The 16,918-nt window shown below is 38.1% G+C and overlaps 1 protein-coding gene across 15 annotated transcripts in view; it reads left to right on the plus strand.

Annotated features, from left to right (window-relative positions):
- Window positions 1–16,918, plus strand: part of GTDC1 (glycosyltransferase like domain containing 1) — a 504,344-nt gene that overhangs the window by 321,467 nt on the left and 165,959 nt on the right. The gene's annotated exons all lie outside the window — the stretch shown is intronic.

Genomic DNA, 16,918 nt, shown 5'->3' on the forward strand with positions numbered 1-16,918 from the left:
GATGGGCATTTGGGCTGTTTCTACCTTGAGGCTATTTATTGAACATACTATCTGTAATTGGGCTCTTAGGTGGTTCAGTGGTAAAGAAACCACCTGCCAATGCAGGAGCCACAGGAGAGGCAGGTTTGATCCCTGGGTCAGGAATACCCCCAGAGGAGAAAATGGCAACCCACTCCAGTATTTTTGCCTGGAAAATCCCATGGACAGAGGAGCCTGGTGGGTGACAGTCTTTGGGGTCGCAAAGAGACAGACATAACTGAGTGACTGAGCTTGAGTGCACCTGTAATTAATTACCCACTCCCCCAAAAAAACCTATTGCAAAACTTCCTGAAATTGGGCAGCTTACAATTAGGGCTGAACCTGCCATTAAGTTCTTTTTGATGCTGACTCACTGAAACGTATTGTTATGTTACTTTGATAAAAGATATAAATGTATATGTTACATGTACTATATCACAAATACACATATCTTTTAAATGTAATATGTAGTTATTTATTATGTTTTTGTTTTGTTTAGTAGAATTACACAATGTCTATTTGGGTAGTTCAGGTTAGAGACACAAAAATAAGCTCTTCTCCAAAGCTCTAGTCACCAAAAGTGTTAAATATATTGTTTTGTCAATTAGTAAAGAAAGACTCTTGAAAACATTAAATTATCTGGCATGTCTACATATATAATAATTATGCAGCCAAATCTTTTCCTTTTGAAACAAGTTATACATTACATAAACCTAAGTTTCTCATCCAAGTATCATTTCAAGAGAGGCAGGCTTGAATAATGGAGGCAATGGGGAAACATAATATTACGATAATGTTCTTTGGTGCGGTTTGGAAGATTTTAGGAAACATTTGGAACTATTTTTCTCATAAAGTCACTTAACTATTGAAGTGTTATGATAGCATTTTCCTCTGCATTGTATACAGTACAAAAGGAGTCCAGTTAAAGGAGAAATCAACTCTAAATATTCCTGTTAGAGGGATTTCCACCAACCAGGAAATTAACATGCTCTGATTTCCTGGTATTAATTTAATAAAAGGATGCAGGGAAATAAGGAAGGGCTAGGTGATTTAGGGTGTCCCCTTTGCCTTCACATGTCAGTTTCTTTGCAGCTTTAACAGAACTACATCATATTCTCAAATGGATGGAAAAGGACTTGAATTTTCAGCATAAATACATACTGACTAAATTGGTGTGATTTTTTTTTTTTAAGGAATATTTTTAACTAGATTATAAGCCAGAACTGTTGAAATGAAGAAAATGTTTAAACTTTTCTTTTACTTACACCATCATTTTTGGCCTCTTTGAAGCTTGAAAGATATGTGCCTCAAAAGTTTTAAACATCTGTCAAGTGTTAAATTAAGTTCCCTTGTGAGTTGACAACCATTATGTTCTTTGCATTTGACATATAGATACTAAGAGGTAATTGTTTCCTATTATAAAATAACTATGGCCTTTCTATCAACTTAAATTATATCACTGATTTAAAATGTAATGCTTTTTAAAGATATATAATCTGTTGAATGAGGAAATGAAAGCTGTTTCATGCATGTTTTTAAGAAGTGTAGAATATTTTTGTTATGTTTGAGCTTAAGAACAACCATTTCTGTTGAGGGCTGCCACGTTATCTGTTCTCAGAGATGATTAGAGGATATGGCTGTGCTATACATCAGAATGGATGAAATTCCTTGTCAGTGAACGTTGGGGAAAGTACTTAAGAGATCAAACCTCAAGAGAAGAGTATTGGTTTCAGACTGTCACTAACATGGTCATTCTCAACTCCTCCTCTCCCTAAAACAAAACCAAAACAGAACAAAACAATAGCTCAGACACCAGGTAAAGTAGACAGAGGACTTCTCTGAACTACATTGATTTTAAATGGAATTCCACTAAAAATGAAACATACTTTGTGATAGCACTTTAAGTGGAGAACAGTAAGTGTCAATAACTTCAGTCAAACCAATGAGATATTTTTCCATTTTCAAGTAGAATTTTCTGAGAAAATGAACTGGAGATGGGATCCAGAGACCAATACCTCTCATTCTCTGGCACCCTTGGCTGAAAAAAGTGAAGCCCTTCTGGGCTTCCCAGGCAGTTCAGTTGGTAAAGAAACTGCCTACAATGCAGGAGACCTAGGTTCCATCCCTGGGTTGGGAAGATCCCCTGGAGAAAGAAATGGCAACTCACTGCAGTAATCTTGTCTGGGAAATCCCATGGACAGAGGAGCTTCATGGGCTGCCATCCACAAGGCCACAAGAGTTGAACACGACTTAGCAACTAAATCACTAGGCCACTAATAATTGTCTGAAGTCCAATGGAAATCAGAGGGTTAACTGTTTCCATGCCAGGCTTAGTGCTACATGATGCAGCACAAAAGTAAGCTCCCTGGAGTTTCTAGCAGGAGGCAAATGATAGCAAGGTGGGAGAGGGCTGTGCTGTGGTGTGTGTGCATGTGGTTGAAACACCCAACCTTGCTAGGGGCGTTTAATCGAAAGCCTGGAGCCAGACTTGGCACAGCTCTATTTAGGACTTCTTCTAACTTATTGAGAGGTTAAAAAAATCATCGTAGAATCTTTCATGAGTCAGTATCTTAGTACATTTGGGGCGACAGTTCGCTTGTTAATACATTTTACCTCAGGAAGATACACAACTTTATATCCTCACTATACCTATCCACCCTGATTCTGTCCTCTTGAACAGAGAACAAGCAACAGAAAACCAGTGAGCTCTGTGACTGTGAGAATCCTGGCTACATGAAGATTTGCTCTTCCTGTGTCCCATATCCACATGGCTGCCATCATACCCTGCTGTCCTCCTTTCAGACACTTTCTTCCCTCCTTTATGTCTCTTTTGAATTAGCCAGTATTTTATAATCCAGAATACTTTTGTGCTTTCCACATTGTCTTTTCCACAGGATCATGCCTGTCTGGTCGCTTAGGTTTAGAAATGTTTCTCTAACCTAAGCTTCTACCAAATCCTATTGTCTCCGTATTTTTTTCCTCTGTTGTTAAGTGTTTCACAATGCTTAGTGGCCACTTTCTTTCAAGTTCCTGATCATTTCCACATCCCCTACTCATCCCTCCATCTCAGTTTGTCTGATTTAAGTCCAGAAAAGTAGTTTCCCTACTTGCTTCATCTGCCTTCTTAGAGCTTAAACTCTTAGCAAAGTAAGTCAAGAATGTATCCAGTGCTGTGTGTTTGCCAAGTAAGACTTCCAGATGGTGTCCTCATGGTTGAAGTCCCTCACTACAACTGTATATTTACTTCTGTGCCCATTTAGAAATCTCTGTTACCAAACCATATCCTCTACCTGACCTGTGGCAGTTTGGAGTGCACTTATTTTAAAGCAAAAAATCCTCATGATTTTCTCTCTTTTCTCTGAAACACTTCCACTCTTGGGTCTATAATCTACATGATCTTTGTGATCTACATAGCCCTCTCCTTTGAACAAATCCTTTTTCCTCTGGAAAAAGTTTTCCTGTCGGCCAGGGTTTATTCTTAACAATAGAACTTTTACTAAAAAGCTAGTATTTATTAAATGATTACTATGTGCCACATTCAGTGCTAGGTTGTTAATATCTGTGAGTTCATATATGAAGCTAACAGTAATTCCTGTGGTATAGTATAAATCTCTCCATTTTACCTATGAAGAAACTGAGGCTTGGGAAAGTGAAGAAACTTTCCCAAGGCTACTTTGCTAACAAGTGATAAGGCCGGGATTTGAACCTAGAATTCTCATATTCCAGACCTGGCATTTTTAATCAGTCCCAATGGCTCAGCAAAAAAGAATCTGCCTGCCAGTGCAGGAGATGCAAGTTCAATCCCTGGGTCAGAAAGATTCCCTGGAGGAGGAAATGGCAACCCAGTCCAGTATTCTTGCAGTCCCATTGACAGAGGAGCCTGGCAGGCTACAGTCCATGGGGTCACAGAGTCAGACATGACTAAGCAACTGAGCACACACATAGCCCTTAAGGGCACACCTAATTTCGTAAGAATTCCAAGTTAAATCACTCTCTCATTCAAACTTTGTGCATGGGTGTACAGACCCATTAGGCTCAACATTTTTATTCTAATTGGTTTCCCTTTAATTTTTCCCTGAAACTTTCTGGGCATTTTTACCACTTGCTGCTTTGTTTTATCCCCCATGGTTTCAGATTTTACAACTGTGTCTGAGTGTTTTTCTCCCTCTCTTCCTTCCAAAATTTAGCTTAGAGTCTTTTTGATGATACTGGCAAATTAAAGATATTCTTTCCTGGCTTCATGAAAAACACTTTTTCTGATGTATTCTTCCCTTCGTTGGCATTTATAAAACCAACTCTCAGCACTGTCCATGTAGTCACCAGTTTATGCCTTATGTCCTATTTTCTCTTCTAGGTTTAAAACCTTTTGTTTTAAGAGATAAAATACCAGGCATCCATACCCTACCACCACACCCTCTCCCCCACCCACCCAAAGTCCTTGAATTTTTTTCCAAGGTGGCAGTTACAACAGTTCTCAACTCTGGTGGCACATTAGAATCACCTGATATGAACAAATACCAGAGCCCAGGCTCCCACCCAGATCACTTGAATCAAAGTCTCTGGGGATGGGTCTGAGACATTCCTAGTATTTTAAAACTCTCCAGTATTTTAAAACTTCCGCTCTGCAACCACAGTAAGATCCACAGCCTTATGAGCTTTGTCTGGCAGTAGCATTCATTCCCACTGGAATGAACAGGAGTGGGTGCGTTTTATGAGTCTGAGCAGGCTCCTTCTCCCACTAATATTCATGCTGCAGAAAGACAACGTGTCTCCTGCTAAGCTTGGCTACAGCTTTGCTCCCAGGAATGAATAAGTTCTGTGAGGACTGTCTTCTGACTGCAATTAGTAAAAGCACTGTGCTTACCTCCCAAGGTCTGAGGATCCTCCTAGGGCTCTGTGGTGCCTCTGGAATCACCCTCCACGGAGAGCCAGAACCTTTGGTGTCCTTCCAACCACACTTTTCTTCCCATCTCTCTGGGAACACATTCTTTCACTGACTCTTCCCTTGTCATTTGTTTTACTCTGCTTTGTCAACATCTTTTTTTAATCGTATTGCCTTCTAAGAAGACCTCCTGCTTCTGTTTTGATCTAGGTCAGAGAGACATTCTAAAATCTGTTCATCTTCTCCAGCAGGAAACAAACTGGCAGGTAGGGTAGACCCAACTAGGCAGGAGCATGTACAAAAATATCATCTATGAGATGGGACTCCTGTTTTCCGGGGCTTGCGTTTTAGTTGAGAAGGAAAAATGAAGGAATGTGAAAGTAACAGAGCATGCATAGTCATTAATATTCAGGAGTCTCAGAGAAGGCACTTTGAAGAAGGTGGGTCTTGAACTGAAGCTTTTAGGATAAGAATAGAAGGGAACCTTGAGCAATGTCAGCAAAAGTGGCGATGATGTTCAGTATGGATTACATGGGAGGATTGATCAAGATGGCTGACTAGGAGGATATGGATCTCACCTCCTCCCCGTGAGCACATCAAAAATACATCTATGTGTGGAAAAATCATGACTGAAAACTAAATGGAAACCAGAAGAAATTATCCACACATAATTGGATGAAAAGGGAAGAAAAGTGATTGGGTTAAGACTTATAACCCTGGAAAGGGGACTCAGAGGAAAAGGGCAGAGACCCGCCCTGGGGAGTGAGCGGCGAGAGCCACAGACTGGACACCCCAGTTCTGGAGTCTTAAACAGGGGAGATGAACCCCCTTGTCTGGTTGGAAGCTGTCTGGGAATAACGGGGCTGCAGGAAACCTGGACTTTGCTCACCAGGAGAGAGTGGGGAGAGGACACAGGGTGGACAGTGCGGTGAGAGGACAGCTGTCGTGGTTGCCAAGTTCCCAAGCCGAGGGAACACTCCAGTCCTGCTCACTCCACCTGGCAGCATGGATGGGACCTAGGGCTGCAAAGACTGGAGAGAAAGCCTATCTGTGGGACACAGAATAGATTCTGGTCCCAGGAAAGAGTGTTTGCTCAAGCAGCACACCAGAAGTCACTCTACCACAGCTCATGCCCCATGTATGCTGAGAGAATTCACACAAGCCCCACCTGCCCTACTGTGAGGCTCCACAGCATAGCAGAGGTAGCGGAAGCTAACAGCAGTTATCAGCTGTGAGGGACAAAGGAGACTTAAACACTAGAGGCTGTATTTGAGCAAAGCAAGGGAAACAATCGCAAGCACAGACAGTGCCTGAGAGACAGCTTGGACCTTTGTCTATAGTGGACAGGAGCCAAGAGTCTGTATTAACCTCCATTCCTTCAACACTCCATCTCCTCTGGGGCAAGATTCCTGCTGCTGGGAGAGGAGAAAGCTTCCACTTAAGGGGGACAGAACCAACCAGAGCCCAACCCTGAGGGCTTCAGCTCCAGCTATAAGGGACCAGATCCTATCCCCAGTAGGGCATCGAGGGCCACTGAGCAGAGGGGAAGTCCCACCTCACACACAGCTCCAGCTCTAGCCCCTGCACCTCCAGCCTCCACTCCCACAAAGATGATAGCTGCCAGCACACCTTGAGGAAAGATGTGACTTGCATCCACATCAAATCCAGCTCTCCCGTCAAAGGCACTGGACATATACAGTCTACATAGGGATGCTCCCACATAGCAACACCCCTTCAAGACCACAGTAGGTAACTGTTTCACCTGAATTCAGAGTCAGAGAAAGTTAAGCAAAATGAAAAGTCAGGGAAACTGCTGTCAATTTGAAGAACAAGAAAAAAAATCTGAAAAATTAATGAAACAGATACAAACAATATACCATATTAAGACTTCAAAACATTGTTAATAAAAATGTTAACTAAATAGATAAACACAGTGAAATTTTCAACAGGGAATTATAAAATATAAAAAAGACCCAATCAGAAATGAAGAATTCAATAACTGAAATAAAAAGCACACTAGAGGTATTGAATAGCAGAGTAAGTTAGAAGAACACATGAGTGCTCTGGAAGATAGAAAAATGGAAATCACCCAATCAGAATAGCAAAAAGAAAATTTTTTAATGAAAACAACTTAAGAAATCTATGGGAAAAAAATAAACATACTATCATATACTTTCTAGGAATTTTAGAAGGAGAAAAGAGAGAAAAGAGAATTGAAAATTTATTGGAGGAAATTATGGTTGAAAACTTCCTAAACCTAAGAAGGAAACAAATATCCAGATACAGGAATCCCAGAGCCTTCCAAACAAGATGAATCCAAACATTCACACCAAGACTTCTCATAATTAAAATAGTAAAAATTAAAGAGAGACTTTTAAAAGCAGCAAAAGAAAAACAGAATGAACATACAAGGGCATCCCCATAAAGCAATGAGTTGATTTCTCTGCAGAAACTGCAGGTCAGAAAGGAGTGACATATTTTCAAAGTACTGAAAGGGAAAAACCTGCAACCTACTATACTCTACCTAAAAAGATTATTATTTAAAAGTGAAGAAGAGATAAAGAACCTTTCAGACGAGCAAAAATGAAGAGTTCCTAATACTAAACTTACCCTAAAAGAAATGTTAAAAAGTCTTGTCTAAGAGAAAAAGAAGGAAGAATCTATAGGAAAGGGAAATCCCATTAGAAAAGGCAAATAAGCGGTCAGAACTGAGGATCAACCATTTATGTCAGTATAAAGATTAAGAGACAAAATATTACAAAAATGATTATAACTGTGATAAACAGGAAAGGGATAAACACTAATATATAAAATATGATATCAAGTGCACAGCATGGAAAAAGGGAGTAAAAAATACAGATCTTTAATAATGTATTTGAACTTAAATGACTACCAGTTTAAAATTTATATGTTGATCAATATATATGAACTGTATGGTAACCACAAATCAAAAACCTACAATAGATACAGAAAAACTAAAAAGAAAAGAACATTAGTATATAACTAAAGAAAAGAACAGAGCCCAAAGTCAACAGAAGAAAGGAAATAATAAAGATCAGAGAGGAAATAACTAAAATAGAGGCCAAAAATACAATAGAAAAATCAATAAAACAAGGAGTTGATTTTTTTTAAAAAAAGAAGAAACAAAATTGATAAACTTAGCCAGATTCACCGAGAAGAAAAGAGAGAGGACCCAAATAAGGAAAATAAGAAATAAAAAAGAATACTCTAAACACTTGCATGCCAATAAATTGGACAACCAATTTGGACAAATTTGGAGGAAATGGACAGATTTCTAGAAACATGAAATGCCAAGACTGAATCAAGAAGAAACATAAAATTTGAACAGTCCAATCACTAGTAGTAAAATTGAACTTTTAATTTAATAAATTTCCAAAAGAAAAAACTCCAAGGTTAGATGGCTTCACAGGGGAATTCTGTCAAACATATAAGGAAAAGCTAGTACCCGTACTCCTTAAACCATTCCAAAAAATTGAAGAGAATGAAACACTACCAAATTTATTATATGAGGACACAATTACCCTGATACCAAAATCAGACAAAGACACTACAAGAAAAGAATATTGCAGGCCAGTATTTTTGATGAATACCAATGCACAGATCCTCAAGAAAATATTAGCAAACCAAATCCAACAATATGTAAAAAGAATCATATAACATGATCAATTTATCCCTGGATAAATCCCAGGGATGCAAGAATGATTCACTATTCACAAAGCAATCAGTGTGATAAACTACATTAACAAAAGAGAAATCATCTCAAAAGATGCAGAAAAAGCATCTGACAATATTCAACATGCATTCACAATAACACCTCTCATAAAAGTTGGTATAGAAAGAACATATATCACAATAATAAAGGCCATTTATAACAAATCTAGAGCTAACATCATATTCAACAATGAAAAACTGAAAGCCTTTCCTCTAAATTTAGGACAAGGATGCCCACTCTTATCACTTCAATTTAATGTAATATTGAAAGTCCCAGCCACAGCAGTCAGACAAGAAAAGTAAATAAATAAATAAAAGGCATCCAGATTGGAAGGGAAAAGGTAAATCTTTCACTCTTTGCAAGTGAAACAATACTATATATAGAAAACCCTAAAGTGTTAGTCGCTCAGTCGTGTCTGACTCTTTGCAACCCATGGACTGCCTGCCAGCCTCCTCTGTCCATGGAATTCACCAAGTAAGAATACTGGAGTGCGTAACTGTTCCCTTCTCAAGGGATCTTCCTGACCCAGGGTTCAAAACCAGGTCTGTCACATTGCAGGCAGATTCTTTACCATCTGAGCCACTAGGGCAGGTGATACAGTACTATATATAGAAAACCCTAAAGATTCCATCAACAAGCTATTAGAACTACTAAATGATTTCAGTAAAGCTGCAGGATACAAGATTAATATACAGATATCTGTCACTTTTCTACATACTAATAATGAACTATGAGAAAGAGAAAGTAAAAAAAAAAATCAATTTAAAATTTCATCAGAAAGAATAAAATACCTTAAACTTAACCAAGAATTTAGAAGACCTGTACTCCAAAAACTATAAGGAAATTGATGAAGGAAATTGAGTATGATACAAAGAAATGAAAAGATTCCCCATACTATTGGATTGGAAGAATTATTATTGTCTAAATGGCCATACTACCCCACCCCCAAAAAAATCTACAAATTTAATGCAATCCCTATCAAACACATGACATTTTCACACAATGAGAACAAATAATCCTAAAATTCATATGGACCCACAAAATACCCCAAATGGTCAAAGCAATCTTGAGATTAAAAAGAATAAAGCTGGAGGTATCATGCTTTCTGACTTCAGACTATACTACAAAGCTATAATAATCAAAATGGCATGTAACTAGCACAAAAGCAGACACAGAAATCAATAGAGAGGCCAGAAGTAAACCCATGCATCTGTGGTCCATTAATCTACACAGAAGAGGCAAGAATGTACAGTAGAGAAAAGGTAGTCTTCAATAAGTTGTTTGGGAAAACTGCAAAGCTACATGTAAAAGAATGAAATTAGAATAGTCCCTAACACCATATGCAAAAATAAACTCAAAATGGATTAAAGATCTGAATGTAAGACCTGAAACCTTAAAACTCCTAGAAGAGATAATAAATTTAACAGTATTTCTTTGGTTCCATCTCCTGAGGCAAAAGAAAGAAAAGCAAATATATAGAAGTGGGACCTAATTAAACTTAAAGCCTTTTACACAGCAGAGGAAACCATCAACAAAATGAAAAGAGAACCTACTGAATGGGAGAAAATATTTGTAAATTATATGGACAACAAGGAATTAATATCCACTGTATACAAACAGTCCGTACAACTCAAAATCAAGAAAACAAGCAACCCACTCCAAAAATGGACAAGAGATCTAAATAGACATTTTCCCAGAGAAGATACACAGATGGCCAACAGGCACATGAAAAGATGTTCAACACTGCTAATTATTAGAGAAATGCAAATCAAAACAACAATGAGATGTCAACTCACACCTGTCAGAAGGACTATCATCAAAAACATCTACAAATAACTGTTACACCAAATCAGGGAGCGTCAAGGGAGTGATAAGGGATTAAAAAACACAGACTACTATGTATAAAATAGATTAACAACAAGGATATATTGTACAGCACAGGAAGCTATAACCATTATCTTATAATTTTTAATTATAATTATCTATAAAAAATACTAAATACTATGTTGTATACCTGAAACATAATATCATAAAGCAACTATTCTTCAATTTTAAAAAAACTATGGATTATATAAAGAAGACTTTGTCTCAAGGAGATTGTGAGATATGGAGAAGATTAGATGGGGTGGGGTTGGATTAGGAGAAAAGGATAATTAGCAGAGTTTTGAGATTAATGATTTCCATCCCACCTCCCATATTCAAATCAATTGCTAGACTCTAAAATGCAGAGGTCAAGCACTGTCTTCCATGTGCTCCCAAGCTTAGCATAGTGCCTAACTAAAAGTAGACATATAAAATATATTTATGGAATGAATAAATTCTTCGCAACCTTATGGGGGTGTCATAAATCCCTTTAGAAGTCAGATGAAATTTATGGGCTCTTTCTTTAGAAAAATGCAAATAAGTACACACACATACACACACACAATCATCTATATAATTACAGGGGGTTCAAGGACTCCCTGAAGCCCATTCAGGGTCACCAGGTTAATAAATGGTGATTAGGAGATGTGTGACACATTATTTATGTCTTGCAGATTATCCAGACTCTCTCCCATGATTTAAACTTAAAAGGAATTGTTCCATCAAGTCCATCAAGTTTTACTAGTTGTAGAAAAGTTCTCTAGAAAAGGCATCATGAGTAGATTTTATTGTATAAGAATGTCTGTTTCTGTGGGTATACTCTCAAGTCTACAGTAGACACCTTTTCACCCAGTTCATTCTCATAATCCTGACTGTTGTTTTGAAAAATTAATGAACATTTTATATTTTTACAGAGAGTATTTTTCAGTAAAATAATATATTATATCACAATAATATGTAGTTGCTTTGGTAGTATACCTATGTAACACTTATACCGTTAAATAAAAATGTTAATAAAAAGAATTGTCACAAATTGTGTCCAAAGAAACATTTCCAACATTTTTCTTTTGCTTTCTATGAAGTATGGCAAAAATAGCCTCTAGTTAAACATGGACATTAACACAATAGGAAGTTAATATCTGCTTACCTATTGGAAAACTGTTCGGTACTTGAGTATAAGCTATGTCTACATAACATTTTGACTAAGAGGAAGTGGAAGAAGGGAAAGCATTCTTAATGAATATTTTGATATTAGTGTCTAGATACGAGTTTCTTTGCTATTCATTACTTCCCCTCCCTGAGGTTTGCTTCTGTGTTTTTAATAACCAATTTCTCATATCTACACTTAACACCCAACTTGAAACATATTCCTCAAACATGTTTTTCCTATATTGCATGGTTTTCTGAGTGCTTTATGCAGTTATATCAATCAGAAATAATGGAAAAATCGGACGAGGTGATGGGGAATGGCAAGCTGTTATCATCATAGTTTGCACTACTCAAGTGTCTGGGAAATTTTTAGACCACTAATGCCGTTGATAGCCCTAGTGCAAGGTGTGGAATTCAATGGCAGCTATTTGGAACAGATGTAAGGAAATAGCTGAATTCATCAACCAGTTCTAGAGCTTTTGTGGCAGACTTGCTCAAATAGTGACACCCAGAACATCAACAACTAGCTTGTTAGGCTACACAGATGTGTTTTCTTTCTAGAACCTGTAGTCTGAGTGTGAAATGGATTTGTTGATATAAACAGTCTCTGCTATACATCAGTTCAACATATACCATTTCAGCTGATCCTTAAGACAACCACAGGAACTTGTTCCCATTTAATAAGTGAAAAGCCAGTAGCTCAATTAGGTTATTTTATTGGCCATGAATCACTTACCTATTAGATGATGACCCTGAAATTTGAGGCAGAGACGATTTGCTTCTAAAAGTGCCTTGCTAAACTGCCCCTCCTGCTGAAGAATTTTAACATATATACCCTACCTCCCCTTCCAGCCCTGTTTCTAGTACATGTGTGACACTTCAGTGAGAGGAAAATTTAACTGACATTGTGATCAACCTCTCTGGAGTTGTGAACACAATATGTATAAAACAACTGGAAAAGTTTGTAGTTTTGCACATAAGTGCCTGTGCCGTCAACATCAGCAGCTTCTTTAATGCTAGCAGGCAGAAATGATCAACTATGTCTCTTTCAATGAGAATATCCATATTGTTTTCCAGTAAAAGGGTAACACAGATGTGATAGACGATAACATGTTTGTTAGATGTTGGTCCATTCTTTAGTCAACCAGGGAACTTGGATTGCTCTGCTCATCCATGGAGGCAGGATCTTCTCAATATGGCCCCAGGAGACTGGGAGTGACCTTGTGTCCTCCGTGGATGTGACTGTGGTCAGGGTTATGAGGCCATTGGGAAGCAGCTTCATTTGACCTTCGGGACTTTTCACACAATTGTAACATTAAAATTTCCAATGGCAGAAAAGCTTTTTCTGGCATGACACGGACACTCAGAGGTTGATATTTAAGTCCGGTATAGAAAATATAACTTGAAGCTATAAATAGGCACATACTTATAACTCTCTAGGTTCACCTTCTCTAACAATCACCTTCATTTCTGCAAAACTGAAACTTTATTAAGCAACTGCTTGTGCCAAGCACTATGCTGAAGTTTCCTATTGATTATTGTATTTTATTCTCTCAATGACCCTATGGCTTTTTTAAAAAGGATCACCCCAATAATCAGAGTAGAGTGGTGTGGTTTTTGTTACAATGGTAACAATTTCTTTCTGTCAAGATAGGATTTAAAATATAACACTCATGATTTTTGTTACCCTTCCTTCCAAGAAAAAACAAATGCTGTTTATGGGAATCTCAGTTTAATAATATTAGATGAGCAGAATTATCTTTTTTAAACTGTTAGCCTTGATCGAAGGATTTAGATACTAAAGCCTCTCGTTCTAAGACAGTTCAACACAAAAGCAGGTCCAAGGGTTATCTGTGCATCTTACATTTTAAATCTAAATTTAAACTTACATTTCCACCAATCAGAACTCAGAGTTACTATCTCTGTTGATCACAGAAAGAGATATGTTTCTAATTAGCTAACTTTAAAGCCCTATCTTAATCACTTAGAGCATTCTTGTGCACATCTGTGCAGCAGGAGTAACTGAATTACCTCCATGGTGTGTGTGCGTCTGGGTGTGCGTGTGTGTTTAAAGCAATGCTATAACTCTGTCCAAATGCGATTCAGCACTGCTTTAAAGTTTAGAAGCAAATGTGTGCTTAGTAATGTAGTTTAAAAACTGAAACCCCCTTCTACCTTATATGTTCTTCTCTCGTAAATTGGGCTTGTGTGTGGAGGGCAGCCATTTCAAATACTGTGACACATACATCCCCAAACTTCTTCCCTCTTCTATGGGACCTAAATGAGCACCAGAGCCAGGGCCTCTCATGTGGTTTTGCTTCATCTTACAATGACATCAGTATCTTTCCATTCGCCTCATTTTTATAAAATTGTGCCCAGAATGAATGGCGATGCCAGTGAAGGAAACTGAGTCCTGGGAGCAATTTTTTATTAGACTAAATGAAGTGATATGATAAACAAGTACAACCTGACGTGACAATATGGCATAAAGCCATGATACAAAATGTTTCATTCTAGTCTTGTGAATGTTTTTTAAAGCTTTTATGCCTTTCACATGTCTTGTGTGTATATATACTGACCAGTGGAAACATAATTCGTGCTCAGATATTTACTTCTGTCAATGAATGACCAGATGGTTCTTGCCTATGTTGGAAGAGAACCATTTTGCCTATTCAGTAACTTGTAGGGACATTACATGTAACAGACTAAGCAGGATGATCCTCTGTAGCCCAAGTGAGAAACTTGCAGCTTTCTCAACTTTGTAAAGTTGGCAGAGACTCACAAATGCCTTTATTCTTATATTTTAATTGAAATAGTTTGTGTATTTTTCCTACCAAAGCATCACATGCTCAATGTGGAAAACTGTAGCGATACAGGGGAAAAAATGCTTATAAACTAATTTTTACTACTTTTTCACTTAACCACTTGGAGACTGATGGTGGTAATGAGGATATGAAGGTGACATTTATTTGAATACATACTGTTTGTCCGACACTGTGCTGAGAGCTTTACATCATTTATTTTATTTAATCCTCCCCAGAACCCGTGGATACTGGTATTAATCTCATTTCATAGTGGAGGAAGCTGAAGCCCAGAGATGTTAAGTGAATTGCCCACCATCATATAACTACTGGGTAACACAATAGCAGAACTAATTGAACCTGGGATTGCTGAACAGCTAACCCCATTAATTTCTAAGAGTTTACTAAGTCGTATATGTTTAAAATATTCCTTTTGCTTGTTTTTCAGTTGAATTTATGAAGCTTTTGATTTATTAAAATATTTTATTTTTGCACAGACAAACCTATACTTTTGTGGTTTCTAGCTTTAAGTGCCATGTTTCAAAAGGCCTTTCCTGTTCTTAGTTTATAATATGGGAGGGAGAAAAAAAAGAAGTGCTAATGATATGAGAAAAAAAGAATCACAAGCCAGAAAGCCAGGGTATCTGCCAGAGTTGTTACCAATAGGAAGGAAAAGGAAATGTGAAGGTGTGTTTGAAGGCAGTGGCAGAAGGGGATGTAAAGCTGTTCTTTCATTATAGCCACTGAGTCCAATAAGCCAGTTAAATATACTTCTTTTCATGCCTCCTACCCGTCTCTTTAAATTCCTGTAGCAGGGTCTGGACTAGGAAGAGGGACTGGAGGAAAAGAGATGAAGGCTTATTATATATCTGGTGCTACTTGAGAATCTCTTTTATTATTATTTTGAAAGTCTCTTTGAGTATCAAATGCCTTCTGTCAGGCAGTAGCCAAATGCCAGCACTTCTGTGTGGCACATGTTGTTCAGTTGCTCAGTTGTGTCTGATTCTTTGCAACCCTATGAACTGCAGCACGCCAGGCTTCCCTGTCCTTCACTATCTCCTGGAGCTTGCTCAAGCTCTTGTCCATTGAGTCGGTGATGCCATCCAACCATCTCGTCCTCTGTCATCCCCTTCTCCTGCCTTCACTCTTTCCCAGCTTTAGGGTCTTTTCTAATGAGTCAGCTCTTCACATCAGATGGCCAAAGTATTTGGAGCTTTGGCTTCAGCATCAGTCCTTCCAATGAATATTCAGGACTGATTTCCTTTTCAGACTCTCCTGTGGAGACCTCTCACCCAGATATTTCCTATCATACAGGAAACCCTCCCTGGATGATCTCTAATCACTTCCTTCTCTCAGCTCTGATTCCCACAAGAATGTCCTTTGCACTGAAGGAGCCTTCCTAAGCATAGTCCTTTCAATATGGTGCATGACTCCCCTCCACTTGAACCACAGGGAGAAGAAGATCAGGTACCTTTTCCCTCAAAATGGTAAAAATGGAGGCTGCCTGCATTGCTGCCCTTTCTCCTCACCTTTCCCTGTGGACAACTTCATACAGCCTCCTACCTTTAAAATCTTGAAGTCCAGGCTCTCATCGGAGTCAGTGTCCCACATTTTATGGGGCATGCATTAGATTCTCCAAGAGCTCTTTTCTGGGAGCAAGAGGAGGCAAGCTTTTGAATTCTGGCAGCTTGCCAATCACATTTTGGGGAAAGAGATGCCAGCCTTTCCTTCTGGTTACCATTCCAGGTCTCCATAGGAGGTCCTCATGGAGCACACCTACTCCTGTGAATTTTCTCCTCTTACTTTCACTGTTAAAGAATTATCTGTAAGAGTCATGGGGCCAATATTTTTACTTTTAGCAAGTCCTGGGGAAATATGGCAGCACCTCTTTAGCATTCATAGATATTAATCCTCAGTGTTAGGACCTCAGCTGAAACACCAAGATGATAGGAAAAGCCCCACTCCACATCATACAATATAGAGTTATTTTTGTGTTGTGGAGATAGATATCATGTGATAGAAAGTTTCTAATTTTTTATTCAGAATGGATTTTCAGTTATCACAGATGTTTTTTGATTAGTATATTACTTTAAAAAAAATAGTGGCCTAAGCCATCAATAAATTGGCGTACATTTCTTCTAGAGGTATATATAGCTCCATTACAATAAAATGAAAAAAATCAAACTAGTGTTCTATATTGCAAAGCTATTTCTGTGTCACAGTGTGTAGTCCTTAGAAGCAGTATTTTGTTGATCGTGGTGACAACAAATTCAATATATCTAATAATCCTGCATAGCAGGTCTTCATTCTCCTTCCTGTTGATGTGACAGCCACTCTTTAATGAAACCTTATTTTGTATACTATTTGCATTGTAGATCAGGAATGAAGAGCTGAGTTTGCTTAAGCAATAGCTGAGCTGTTTATACTTTTTATATTCTTCCATCAACAAATAATTACCCTTCAACCAACCTT

The sequence above is a fragment of the Bos javanicus genome, chromosome 2 (genome assembly GCF_032452875.1).
Source record: "Bos javanicus breed banteng chromosome 2, ARS-OSU_banteng_1.0, whole genome shotgun sequence".
NCBI classification, from domain to species: domain Eukaryota; kingdom Metazoa; phylum Chordata; class Mammalia; order Artiodactyla; family Bovidae; genus Bos; species Bos javanicus.